This window comes from Leopardus geoffroyi, chromosome B1 (assembly GCF_018350155.1).
Source record: "Leopardus geoffroyi isolate Oge1 chromosome B1, O.geoffroyi_Oge1_pat1.0, whole genome shotgun sequence".
Lineage (NCBI taxonomy): Eukaryota > Metazoa > Chordata > Mammalia > Carnivora > Felidae > Leopardus > Leopardus geoffroyi.
The window spans coordinates 197,664,465-197,678,480 of NC_059327.1; the positions used below are offsets into that span (position 1 = coordinate 197,664,465).

Sequence of the window (14,016 nt, forward strand, 5' to 3'; positions counted from 1 at the left end):
CCTGTACCGGAAAGGGAAGGGCTTTAAGGACGTTACTGGGACAGTTGATAAATATGGGATATTGCAAGTTAGATTAAATGAAAGTCTCACAGCAATGTTACGTTTTCTAAACGTAATGGTTTTGTGGCTCAGAGAATATTTCTTACTCTTAGGAATTACACACTGAAATATTTGGAAGAAAGGGTGGGATGCATATAACCTACTTTCGATTGGCTCAGAAAAACAAATAATCATTTTGGACTTTATCGTTTACACACACAGCGTGTATGTACATGCAGATGTGTGCGCATGTGTGGGGATATACGGAGGGAGGGAGAGGGACAGAGAGAGGGGAGAGAGAAGATGACACAACAAATGTGGCAAAATGTGAAAAATTGCCGAACCTGCACAAAGTATCCTGAGAGAAAGAGACTGTCTTTCCAGCAAGTCAACGAGCTTTAGAAGCGTAAACAAACTGAAGTTTCCATGAGTAGCGAGCGATTGCTACGTGCCCCTCTTTTGCCATGGATTGTTCCAGGCGGGTCGTGCTTAGACATGAGGAGACTGAAACAGGTTGCTTACTCACTCCAAGGTGTGCCAGGGTCCTGGGTTTGAATTCAGATCGCGTTCATTTCTCTTCACCACAAGAAAGAGCAGTTCACGTCACGTCTGGCAGGAAGAGGTGAGGCTCCAGTCTCCAGCTCACAGCCCCCCGGGAGGGTAGAGAAGAAAGATAGACAAGTCACTAGAGACCAGAGTGTGCTGAGCTATGTACTGCTGAATTCTTCCAGCCAGGATTGTGCCACACCCGCTGTGCTCCAGACGTCCCGCCAAGCTCTCCGGGACCAGAGCTGTGGACGGCAGAGATCCGGGCTCCACGCTCCCAGAATTTCCATCGCAGTGGACAGACGTGCCTGACGCTGGTGACCACAAGCACCAGAAGGGCACCTGTTCCAGACCGGGAGGTTAAGGCAGGCTTCCCAGAGGGTATCTGACTGCTCTCTTAACAGATTTTCCGAGATGGAAGGACTTGGGCAATCTTGCTCACTCCGGTGGTCTAAAAACCTGGCACACGGGGAATCTGCTATTGGTGAATCTGGAAAAAAAGATATACAAGTGTTTTTTCTCTTGGGTGTAGTCAGCAGTAGTCCCGATGGGATGAATGAATGAATCAGTGAATCAATCAACCAGTCGATCAATTCCCACGTGTGACTGCAAGAGCCCAGGGGGGCCGGCTCTCCTAGGAGGTCAGCCTCCCTGCCACCTTTCCAGGTAACCGAATGAAGGAGCGAGCGAGTTGGAGCAAGCCCACCCTTCCCCCATCCAGCAGCGAGTGGCAATGGCAGTGATGGCAGCTGGTGACTAACCACAGCCCTGGGGGTTCCTGTTCTCCCCAGCTTCCTTCTGTGTTCTGCTTTCAGACAAGAGGAAATGCTTTATTAAGAAAAGCCATTCAGATCTCTCTCTTTCTCTCCTTTTTTTCTTCCCTGAGTTGCTCAACACTGGTTTAGGCTCTTATGTTCACAGAAGAGAACAAAGCCGCCTTCCCGAGGCTGTACCTTGGGTTTCGTTCTTACCAATGCCCAGGCGAAGCCAGCAGCCCGTGGGCCTTTGTGGGCCAGAAACAAGGACGCTTGCAACCCCCTCGGAAAAATCAGAATCGTCTCAATAACGAAACAACGTGCTTGCAGTTTTGGCTCAGTGCTTTCCCCGGCATGATCTCATCTCATTAACAGAGTAAACTTAGAAAATGTTAGAGACGCTGGTAGATAAAACCGTTGAGGATTTTTCCGGCTCCTTTTGGTGAAGACCCAGGAAACTGGGGAGGAGCCTGGGGCTGCCCCTGAGGGAGAGGAGGCCTCCTGGGGGAGGAATCCCAGCCGGCTCATTTCTCGGCCCTTTGCTCAGCCATCCATGCCAACTGGCTTGTTTCCTCTTGCTCCCTACACCGGAGTTCCAGGAAACATTCCACTGGAGAAACAGAGCTCACGGATGGGGGGCGGGGTGGGGAGGGGGGCAGGTTTGGAGACTATTGCTCCGTGTGAATACCTTCATGAACAGATTCAGGCCGAGAAAGGGACTCCTTTGCCTAAAATCACAAAGCTGATTAGTGATAGAGCAGGAACTAAACCCTCATCCTGGGTATCATTCTGTCTTCTCCTCTAGGGCATGAAATTGGCAAGACCAATCACAGTGAACGGAAAGACCCAATGATTTGGCCCAAGGTGGGGGGGGAGGCAGAAAAATGAGAATAATTTAAAAATCCCCGAAAGCTGAAGTTTCTGGCCCCTCCCCCGCCCCCCCTCGCCCCCTACCACGTGCCTGTGCCATGTGAGTTCCCTGACTCTGGGCGGTCGAAGACGGTCTGGTGCAGGCATCTTTCCCTCCAGGAGAGAAGGAGTGATATAAGTAACATCCTTTTCCCCTCCAGAAACTTCTCTGGGCGTAGTGGATCACCACCATCTCCTTTGGCTGCTGAATGTTCTTGCAGTTAGATAATGCCTAGCAACGTTTACCCCTGTCCCCACTAACTAAATTGAATCTGAGGTGTCACTGAAGCCACGGAGAGGAGCACTTTCTTCCTAATATGAAGTGACAAGGGTTCGTAATTTCCGAGCTGTTCCAAGCTGCCTGGCTGGGGGCACAGAAAGACAACCAGCTTCCAGGTGAGGGAATCGAGCCTCCCCCGCAACTTTCAAAAACCACAGAGGAGAGCAAGTCCCCAAGCTGTGCAAAGTTCCTTTGAGAAGGCAGACGTGGGTCTATTTTAGCTCCTTCCAGAGAGGGAGCAGTGGGCCGGGAGAGGCTGCCTGAGGGCACGGCCACCCGAGTGTCACTCTGTGCCATCTAGAGGCGCTGGGCCAGGAGGGGGAGGCCAGGGTGATGGTCGTGCTGAGTCAGCGGCTCCAGCATGGAGAAGGGACATTATTCCCAAGCATTAGGCGAACCCAATACATGTAAACACACGTCCTCATCCTGTAGAGAAGATACTGTTTATAGCTTCCTTACTTGTAACTTCTTGGAGTGGTTTTCATACTGTCTGTTCTTTCCTTCCTTCCCAGTGATGTCTCTCCCTCTCCCTCTTCCTCCCTCCTTCTGTCTGTCTCTCTCCCTGCCTCCTTCCCTCTCTCTCTCTCTCTCTCTGTCTCTGTCCCTCTTCCCCTCTCTCTCTCACCAAAACAATACCATTTTCCACTGTTCAATCCCTGCAGAGAGCACCGATTTTATTTATCTTTAAAACAATAACAACAGTGAAATTACCCAGAACCATAAAAAGCCGTTAAGAACTGAAATCCTGAAGTGTGGAGGCTCCGTGAAATTATCCTTATTTGATGGATTCCGGACTTGGGCACTGCCTTCCTCCGTCATGGGAATCAAATGTTATCTTTTCGTTTTGAAAGAAGGGATTATATTGGTGTTTGGTGACGTCTATGGGTTGTTTCCTTTCTGTGAAGACAGACGTTCGTTTTTGCAGTCACAGAGGAAATTAAGGAATATGTACTCAACGTTGCAGCTCAGGGTATGTATTAATATTCCTAGTTTCTTTTCTGCCCTGACTGCCCAGTGGAGCAGAAAATAAACAAATCTTGTTGGTTGGTATACTGCAATATGATAATATTGACCAAACAAACAAAATGGAATGACCCGTCCAACTTTCCACATGACCCAGTGAGTAGAGTTGACCCACATGTCTTACTTTTTTTTTTTTTTTTTTTTTCCAAATCACCCATTTTGGAATTCACCTGGGTTTGACTCTCCTCTCTCACACCTGCTGAATCTGTAAACGTAAGCGTGTTGCCTTATACCTCTGAGCCTCACTTTCTGAACATGTAAAATGGAGCTAATCCTAGTACTCCCTAGGGTACCGGACTGAACAAGACACTATATACTTTAGTATGATACCTTACGATACAAGCCTTACGTGATCCCTTACGAGCCCCCAATACATGTCATTCCTTTTAATTTCACAGAGCTACTGCTAAAGTTTACCATATGGGGGGCAGATTTGCAGCTCCTGAGCCACAGCGTGGGTCCCTGACCTCGGACAAGTACAAAGAGCTCATCAAGATCGTGTAAATGGTAGGCATCGGGCATAAAGTGCTGGCTTGCAATCAGGGCTAATTTTGCCTCCAGGGGACCTTTGGCAATGTGTGGCGATGGGGGGCAGTCACCACGGAGGAATTACACAATTGGCATCCAGTGGGCAGGAGGTAGGGATGCCGCTGAACATCGTACAATGCACAGAACAGCCCCTACCGGAGAGGGTTCTGTGGACTGAAATGTTAACAGTGCCAAGATTGAGCAACCCTGGGTTAAATCTTTGTATTCTGACACCAAATCAAGAGTTATTTTCAATTCACCTTACGTGTCCCAGAGTACCTCAAAGCACCTTGTAAAACGAAAGCACTATTTTTGTTATTTGAAAGGCAGTGTAATATAATAGAAAACTTTAAGGCTTGACATATCTGGGTCTATTCTCAGCTCTATATCACTTATTAACATTTAATCGGAGTGACCTCAGGCAGAAATTAACTCCTCTGAGCCCTGGTGTCTCTGTTTGTGAAATGTAACAGGATGTTCAAAAATTGGAAATAATATAAGTCCACGGCTGAGAGTGGTACCAGTCCACAGAAGGGGTGCCTTCGTGGCAACCATGACAAAATTATCGTTATCGTTGACCTACCATTTACGGACGAGAGTACAGATACGTGGGATACGTTTCATTTTTGTCAGCAAATATTTGAGCACCTACTCTGTGATAAGCACCAGAGGTGCAAAAATGAACCAAATGGGAAGTTTCCTGCCATGGTGGCATTTACATTACAGATGAGGGGAAATGGAGGAGACGGAAGGATAACGGAAGAAATCTAAGATAATTCTAGATGGTGGTCAGGGAGGTTTTCTGGGAGGAGGAGAGATCAGAAGGGTGAGGAGGCACAAGACTGAAGGGGGAGGAAGGGCACACTACAGGGCAGGAATAACAGATGCAAATGCATCAGCCAAGTGGCCTTTGGGGTAAGAAAGTAAGGATGTGGGGGCATGAGGGAGCCAGAGGAAGACAGTAGAACGGGGGTCTCTTCACCCTGTAGAGGACCATGGGGAGGAGTGTAAGAGCGATAATGAGTTATCGCTTAGCCCCCAGGAATGCCCCCTTGGAGGTTTCTACCTCCAAGAATGAACTGTGAGGTGTATCACCCCAGAATCCTGCCTTGAACAGAAACCATCAACTGACTTGAGTTCTAATGCCAACTCTCTAGTGTGGGGCTGTGTTACAAAGAAACATAATGTTCTGAGTTCCTGTAGGTCTGGTGGAGAGTGAGAGCCAAGAGGGATCTGCTTTCCATGCGACTGAGGTAAAACGAAGTCAGGACGTGATACAGTGAAGGTTGAAATGTGCCTCTCCTGACCCCAGCAAAGTTTGGGGAGCTGATCACTGGCAGAAGTAGACTGAGAAACTAAGCTGGTGTGGTCCTCGTTTGTCCTCAGCTTGGGGTTTGGCCAGGGCAAAAGCGGGGGCCTGAAACACATTCAGAAAGATTTGGGGGAAGCCGATGGCATGGTTCTCCAGCCACCAGGAGAAACGCTCCACATGGCCACACTCCGCACGGGCAGGGGTGGAGGGAGAAGCCTAGACAGTGGGCCCCAAGGGGCCAGTGACAGTGTCCAGAAGTTCCCCATTGACATGAGAAAGGGATGGAACATCGCCGAGAGCCCGGATGGTGCCGCAGATGCTGGGGGTCATTCCCTGAAAGAGTCTGCAGTGTGAGAGGATGCTTGTCCCACAGTGGGAAAGCCAGGGTCTGGAACTCCAATCGTGAGGTTCACGTTGCTGACCCCCGGGCAGTCCTCAGATCCATCCAGTGCTTGGATCTATGAGCCCCTCCTCCTGTGCCCTGACACCATCTTGGTGAAAAATAGGGGTCTGGGGACAATCATCGGAAAGACTGTTTCACACTGAAAACACAACACTCAGGAAATGTGTTCTTCCAAAAAGATCACTTCAACTATTGGATAGGACTTTGTTTTCCAGATTGGACTAAATCTAGACTCTCCTCCACGACCCAGTGGACTAGAAAGACTAAATAAGAAATAGAAATAGCAAAGTAATTTTTTTTCGCATATTTTCATGTACTATGAATATGTGTGACCCCACAGCAGATAAAAATGAGTAGTTGAGCTGATATCCAACTAGAAGCGTCCCAAATTTGAGTGGAGCACAAAAGCGAATTGTTTTTCTAAACAAAAGGAGAAAATCAAGTCAACATCAGATACAAAAAGAGACTATCCTTTTGCAAGAGGACCACCTTCTCGATGTACCTTGGGGAGGTTTAATCTTGCCCTTTGCGCCCGTCTACTCCTTTTCTTTGTCTTTGAGGCTGGTGCCCCCGGTGGTAGGTTTACTTCTGAAGGGGTTTCAGTGTATGTGGAAACTCAAATCTATTACTTGCATTTTCTTTAATGTTCAAAGGTAATTACACTTATAAATATATTAAGTGAAATTTCTCTAAACACTTAAACTTACCCAACTAAGAGGTCAAAATGTAAACTGTACTAATCCTCTTACACATTTATTTTTTTAATTTTTTATTAAAAAAATTTTTTTAACATTTATTTCTGAGAGAGAGAGAGAGAGAGAGAGACAGAAAGACAGAGAGAGCATGAGCAGGGGAAGGGCCGAGAGAGAGGGAGACAGAGAATCTGAAGCAGGCTCCAGGTTCTGAGCTGTCAGCACAGAGCCCGACGCAGGGCTTGAACCCACGAACCGCGAGATCATGACCTGAGCCGAAGTCTGACACAACCGACTGAGCCACCCAGGCGCCCCTGCTCTTACACATTTAAAAGTTAATTACAAACCTTAGTCAAATTCCTGTCTCAATAAAAGTCTAAGCCTAATGTGTCACGCTCCCTTAAGTGCTTCAAATACCATAAAATAGGCATGGTATTCACATATATTATCACAACCACTGTAAAATGTATTCATATTTATATTCTTCCTTTGAGGAAATTAGTGATTCTATAGATTTGGCTAATCCCTTCCTTATTTATGTACTTTAATATATATTTAATGCATCTTTCCAAGCTAACAGTTGCCTACCACACAAAAAGATTACACCAGACCAGCTGAGACTGCTGAGTTATCCCTGAATTGATGATTGATCAGGGATACAGTTCAGACTTCCAAAGTGACTCCGACCCAAGCAGCGGTTTCTTTGCCTGGGTTCCTTCCAGAATCGTGATTGACTTCTTGTGTCAATAAGAATGTCTCCAGATGTGTCCTTTCCTCCAGCCTGATGTGTCTGTACTCTTCCTTCATTACATCTGACATACGGGATATGTTAGAGGCTGAATTGGACCCTTCTCCAAATTCACAAGGGCAAGTTCTAACCCCCAACGACCTCACCACATAACCGTATTTGGAGATAGGATCTTTAAAGAGACAATGAAGTTAAAGCGAGGTCATTAAGGTGGACCCTAATCCAAATGACTGGTGTTCTTATAAGAGGAGGAAACGGATCTCGATGGGGCTCAGGGCAGGCTGCCCCAAAATATCTCAGAGTGGCATAATGACTACTTTGAATTAAAGTCACTTGAGAAATAACCAGTGCAAGAAGGACGCTGTGGCTCTCCACTCTGTCCTCATAAAAGCCAGAAATAAATCTGCCGTGTAAAAGGTACCTTCCCCGCACCAGGAGGTAGAGAGACATCCTTATCACTGCAAACAGGGAATTCAGGACCCAGATGCTGTGTAAATAAACTCAGCTTAGTCTCTTCACTAATGAGTACTAATTAGTACCCAAGCCCAAGTGTCTTTGTCTTATCAGTTCTACAAATTTATTGTTTCTTTGTCTAAAAGATATAAAAACTGCCTGCTTTGGTCACTTCCTTGAGTCTTCTATTTCTATGACCTCCGGTAAGTATGAATTAAATTTGTTTTTAATCCTGTTAATCTGTCTCATCAGTTTAATTATTACACCAGCCAAAAAAAGAACCAAAAAAGGTAAGGGGAAATTTTCCTCTCCCTGTTGGTCTCCGAGGAGTCTTGGTTCTCTTTAGCTCACGAGCTACCTAGGACGGGGGCACCTGGGTGGTTCAGTCGGTTGAGCAATCAACTTCAGCTCAGGTCATGATCTCGTGGTTTATGAGTTCGGGGCCCGCGTCAGGCTCACTGCTGGCAGCCTATCAGTGCGTAGCCCACTTCAGATCCTCTGTCCCCTTCTCTCTGCCCCTCCACTTCTCGTGCTGTCTCAAAAAGAAATAAACATTTAGGAAAAAAAAAAAAAAGAAGATGAAGAAGACGAGGAAGAAGAAGGAGAAGAAGAACTACCTAGGACTGCAGAATGAGATGTAGCTTCTCAGTATCCTTGCTAGTTCTTTCCACGTGAGTTCTCGGGCCCAGGAAAGCACCACTGCTGGACCACTCTGGGGACACAAGGGAAATAAACGATTTCTAGTCTGGGTCGCAAAGTTCGCAATTATACCTCTAATTTAGCTTTAGGATTAATAAGATCATTTATTTCTAGTTCAATATGCCTAACTTAGATTTTAACCCGCCACCCCAACTGAAATTGTGTCTCTTTTTATTTTTATTTTCTTGTTATGTTTCAGGGACCACTGTTTGTAATCACTCCATTGACTTCAAAGAATTCAAAGCACCTAGTGAATTTCCTCTATCCATCCTTTCTGAACTGTCAGTAGACATACAAAGTAATTCAGCCTTTTATACAGATGTTATGAACACCATTGACACAGTATTCTGTATTGGGTCCCATAGAGTGGTATTTCACCCAAGTCTATGGCTTAATTTTCTTTTTTTTTTTTATTAAAAAATGTTTAATGTTTATTCGTTTTTGATGGGGGGAGGGGCAAAGAGAGAGGGGGACACAGATCAGGCTCCAGGCTCTGAGCGGTCAGCACAGAGCCCGACGTGGGGCTCAAACCCACAAGCTGTGAGATCATGACCTGAGCCGAAGTCAGATGCTTAACCGACTGAGCCATCCAGGTGCCCCTGGCCTAATTTTCTATGGATGCAATTTACAGGCTGAATGAACTTTATCCACTCTCTTCCCTCTCTGAACCTCACTTAACTCATCTATAATGTATTTTTTTAACGAGAAAAAAAAAAAAAAGAAAGAAAAAGAAAGAAAGAAAAGAGAAGAAAAGGCCAGATATCAAGTTCTGTGATTTGGGCATGAATTAAGTCTGGAATCAAATCTGCTTCATTAACTAAAAGATCTTGACAGAGCGAACGTGGAGCTGAGACACCCCCAGTCCTCTAAAACCAAACACGAATGTCACTCAGCCATTCTTTCCCCATCTGAACCTGAAGATTAAAAGGCTTAAACCGTGTGAAGGCGCTTTATAAACTTAAACCATGTGTAAATTGTCTGCATTTTTATTACGAATTACCAATCATTGAGTTATTTCAGGCATTAAGGTGTTAAGGTGCTCACCTAAGTATCAGCAGCAGGGTCCTCACAAAGTCTGCGTATCCTGGATTTCCAATTCAGCGCTCTATCCGCCACCCGATTATGCGGCATTTCAAATAAGAAAATGAATTCCATGGATGAACAGCAATCATTCACCCATGGGCCAGGCTCTCATCTCTCCCTGCACACCTGTCAGCAAGACACCCAACCAGAAAGGCCCCACTCACCTGAGATAAAGGCCAGTCCACTAAGGACTGTGACGGCAGGTGCTCTGCCTTTAAGTCGTGCAGCACAGAGCTGCATGAAGGTTGGAAGGCATGCAGACCTTCCTGGCCTATTTTATTCATGCCAGTTCCCAGGGATGACACTCCAGACTCTGCATCAGAGGCACACCTTTGTTTCCGTTCCAGTATCGCCAAAGAAAGAAAGCTCGTGATACGGCGGTTTAATTAGGGCATGCAAATCACTATGCTCCCGTGTCCTCCGGTGCGTTCCAGGTCTTGCCTTGTTTACAAGAGGAAAACACAGCTCGGCAAAGGGGGAGCATGAAAACAAACAAAGCAAGCAGCCTGCATTCCACGGCGGTGTGGTGGAGGGCGGTGAGGGACGAAGGGCCCCCGGCCTTGCTGCACGGGTGCCCTCACGTGACACCATTCAACCTGTTTGGCTTGTGAGATGTCCCCTCGGCCTGGCTGAAAAGCAAAGAGCATGCACTGTGAACAATGCATGCCTTTAAATCTATTTTTAACGAGCACACGTTAAAGTATACTCTTCCACGTAGAGTTTCATGAGCCCTGACGTAGGCCGGTATAGACACCACCGCCATCAGGATACACAACAGCTCCGTTAACGCACAGCGTCCGCTTTGTATGCAAACCCCCTTTGTATCCCAATAGTCCGCCTACCCTGTAACCCTGATGACCACCGTCAATTCTTTCTCCCTATAGCTTCACCTTTTACTCAATGTCATATAAATGGAAATCTGGCTTTGTCCATTTGCATACTATAATAATGTATTTTATATTCGACCCTGTTTTGAGAGTACCGGAAAGTTGTTCTTGTTTGTGGCTCCGGGACATTCTATCGTATGGATAGAGCAGTGTGTGCATACACGGTCATCAGTTGAAGGACATTTGGGTCGTTTCCAGGCGTTGGTGATAACCAGTGAAACGTCTATAAACGTCTCCACGCTTGTTTCTGTGCGACCTAGGTTTTAACGTCCTTGGGTAAACACTTGGGGGTAGAGTTGCTGCGTCGCGGGATGAGTGTGTGTTTAACTTTGTAAGAAATTGCCCAACTGTTTTCCAAAGTGACTGTGCCATTTTGCATCCCCATCTGCAATGGAGCCGAGTACTAGTCTACAACCTTACCAATGCTTCCTACTGTCAGGTCTGATTATCGTTGTTGTTGTTTGCTACAGCAATGCTGGTGAGTGCATAGTGGCATCCTTTACTGGTTTTAATCTGCAGTCTCCTTATGACTAATGATGTTGTGCATCTTTTCACGTGCTGACTTACCATCATATATTTCCTTCAGTGAAATGGATGTTCAAACCTTTCGCCCAATTGTAAATGAGCCGTTCCCTTATTCCCAAGTTCCATAGATAATTTCTAAGCTTACCTTCTTTTATTGACTAATCTTTTTGTTAAGGAAAAGCTGAAGGGCCAGGAATATTATACCCAGAGTTGAAATCAGAGATGGCAAAAGAAAGCTAGATTTTAGGAAGCCCACATATTTAGAGTGCTGGAACAACGCTTCTGAACGTGTAGTGTGCACATGAATCACCTGGGGATCTCGTCAAACACGAAGATTCGGATTCAGTGGGTCAGGGGTGGAGCCTGAGAATCAGGTGACACTGAGACCGCCGATGCTGGCATCACATTATAACTAACAAGCCTCTAACTGATCTTGGTTCAAATCCCTTTTTATACCCCCCAAAGACCAACACTCATCATGTATTAAATCTTCCTTTACTTTTGTGATGAGGGAGTAAAAGGCAGGCTGGGGGCCATGTACAAGCCTCCCAGGTGGGATGTGTGTGATATTCCTCAGGCTTTTCTGGAGATTCAAGAACAAAGGAAAGGAAAGAAGAAAAAAAAAAAAAGATTGACTGATAGAGATCACCTTAGTGCAGGATAAGAGTCTCCTTCAGTTTAAGGATATCTTAGTAAACTACAAGAAAAGGGCAATCTTATCAATAGCTTAAGCTCCAGAAACTTCTAGACTCCATTTCCTGGGGCCTTCATATCCTGCCCTCCTGTTCCGTAGGGAACAGGCAAGAAGGAAATGGCAGGTAAAATCAAACTTCCTTATAACCTGCAGCCCTTTGACAAAGACTTGAGGCAAATACAGAGTGTATCACTTCTCCAGGAACCCCTACCATCCTGATGTCATGCCTTACTAGAGGGAAGACAACCTCAGTTTGACAATCGCAAGGTCCCTGTTGTCTTCTGAGTCCACGCTATCATATGAACGTCCTTCTGGAGGCCTCTCTTTTGCTTTCACCTCCCCCAACTCCATAGTATATAACCAGTCGCTCTTGATAACCCCAGTGCAGCTCTTTCTGCCCAGGAGTCCCGTCCCCAGTGCTTCAATAAAATCACCTTTTTTTTGCACCAAAGATGTCTTTAAAAACCCTGTCTTGGGGCGCCTGGGTGGCGCAGTCGGTTGAGCGTCCGACTTCAGCCAGGTCACGATCTCGCGGTCCGTGAGTTCGAGCCCCGCGTCGGGCTCTGGGCTGATGGCTCAGAGCCTGGAGCCTGTTTCCGATTCTGTGTCTCCCTCTCTCTCTGCCCCTCCCCCGTTCATGCTCTGTCTCTCTCTGTCCCAAAAATAAATAAACGTTGAAAAGAAAAATTTAAAACCCCTGTCTTGACCATTAGCTCCGAACCCCCACCACTCCAAAACCTCATCATTTGGAAGAAAAAGGAACATGAAATTAATAAACCCAGGAAGATAATTACATCTCTAGATGTACTGCTAGAACTTGAATAGGTAGGTCACAGACTTCCTATACCAAAACTCTGTCCAAAATCATGATATCGTGTTGGATGATTTTGCTATTAAATAATAGAGGGATTTTCTCATTGAAGTCACTCCAACAAAGAAATAGCGATATATGTTCCTTATGAGGATCAATTATTTTTTCACCCCCCAAATACTTTGATGTCATCACTGGTTAAAGTCAAAAGTTCCTGCATTTTTCTCCCCATGATGTGGAAGTGAGTGAGCTGTGTCCAGCCTAAGGCCTGATTTTATTGCCCAAGTCGGTATGAGGCCTGGAATTTGTCTCATTTTCTAATTTTGAAAGAATCGGAATCCTACTAAGCCAAAGAAGAAAATCATTGATAATTTGGGAAAATGCAAACACTTTTTGTGAGAGGGATTATCTATACTTTAGTGGAGAACCAAGATGAGCCATTAAAATTCAGTAAGAAAATATTAAAACTTCTATTTCACTTATTTTTAAATTAAAAACATAAGAAGATCACATTTCACTAATGTCGAGGGTATCGATTGACACATGAGTCTTCATGTGTCTCTCTGACATAATGTGAAAGATAAGGAATTCCATTTTGGAAACAGGTTTTAAGTATCTGCGGGATATTTTAATGGAGATGGTAAGTAAAAGGAATAGCAGTCACAAAAGAAGGAGGGCTGGACCCATAAACCAACAAGGTGCCATAACAGAGAGGGAGTGGATAGGATTGCTTCAGTAACAAAAGAAGGCATTCATGGGAGGGAATTTAATATTTAGAGTTTCAGTAGAGGAGAAAGAACAATGGAGGGAAACTGAGGAAGAGGCAAAGGAGTCAAGAATGGCAAGGGAAAGCAATCACGTTCCCTGGAGAAAATAGTATTTCAGAAAATAGTAGGCAGAGGGTCAAGAAAGACTGATTAACCACTTGAGTTATTGCTGGAGGGCTTAGTCAAATGAAGACAGAACATGCCTATTGGATTTGGTTATATGTTCTGATGCCATTGGTGACCTCAGCAAGATGGGATCTATCTCTAAAGATCCCACATGCAAAATGCAAGCACATTTATTACTGTTGTTAACAAAAGTTTGTTTTATTTGGGTGTAAGTTGATATACACATGCTCCAAGTATAATGTTTGGGAATTAAAGAAAGACAAAAGGTGACAAAAATGTGTTTTAAATTGATTACCAATAACCCTATCATCTAAAGGTAATTTCTATCATAATGTTGTGTGTCTAACTCCTATGTCTTCTTACTTGGCAGGGTTTTTTTTTCAATGTCTTCCGTATAATTGTGATTATATTTTATGCACTGATTTTTCACTTGCTTTTTAACAAACACATTTTAAATGCTTTGTAAGCATAGCGTACCAGAAAGCATACCATATAGATATTCATCCCATTTAGCTTGTTTCCAATTTGAAGGCTGTTATAAATAAAGCTGAATGAGCATTTTTCTGTAGAAACCTTCCCCCCAATTATTTCGGATTGTTTTCTCACAGAGGAATAGCCATCAGGTAATTTCTAAATTATATGTTATGAGTACCTTCAAATTCTGAGGAAGGACCTATCTTATTTTTATTTTTTATTTTTATTTTTTTTTTTAGAGAAAGAGCACAAGTGGGAAAGG

At 44.9% G+C, this 14,016-nt stretch overlaps 1 long non-coding RNA gene across 1 annotated transcript; it reads right to left on the reverse strand.

Annotated features, from left to right (window-relative positions):
• Positions 1–3,186: 3,186 nt before the first annotated feature.
• On the reverse strand, positions 3,187–9,760 carry LOC123583697. Its single transcript, XR_006704987.1, has 3 exons — positions 9,432–9,760; positions 8,306–8,400; positions 3,187–3,426 (listed from the first exon to the last, which is right to left on the reverse strand). It is a non-coding gene; the product is annotated as an uncharacterized LOC123583697 (long non-coding RNA).
• Between the last annotated feature and the right edge of the window lie 4,256 nt (positions 9,761–14,016).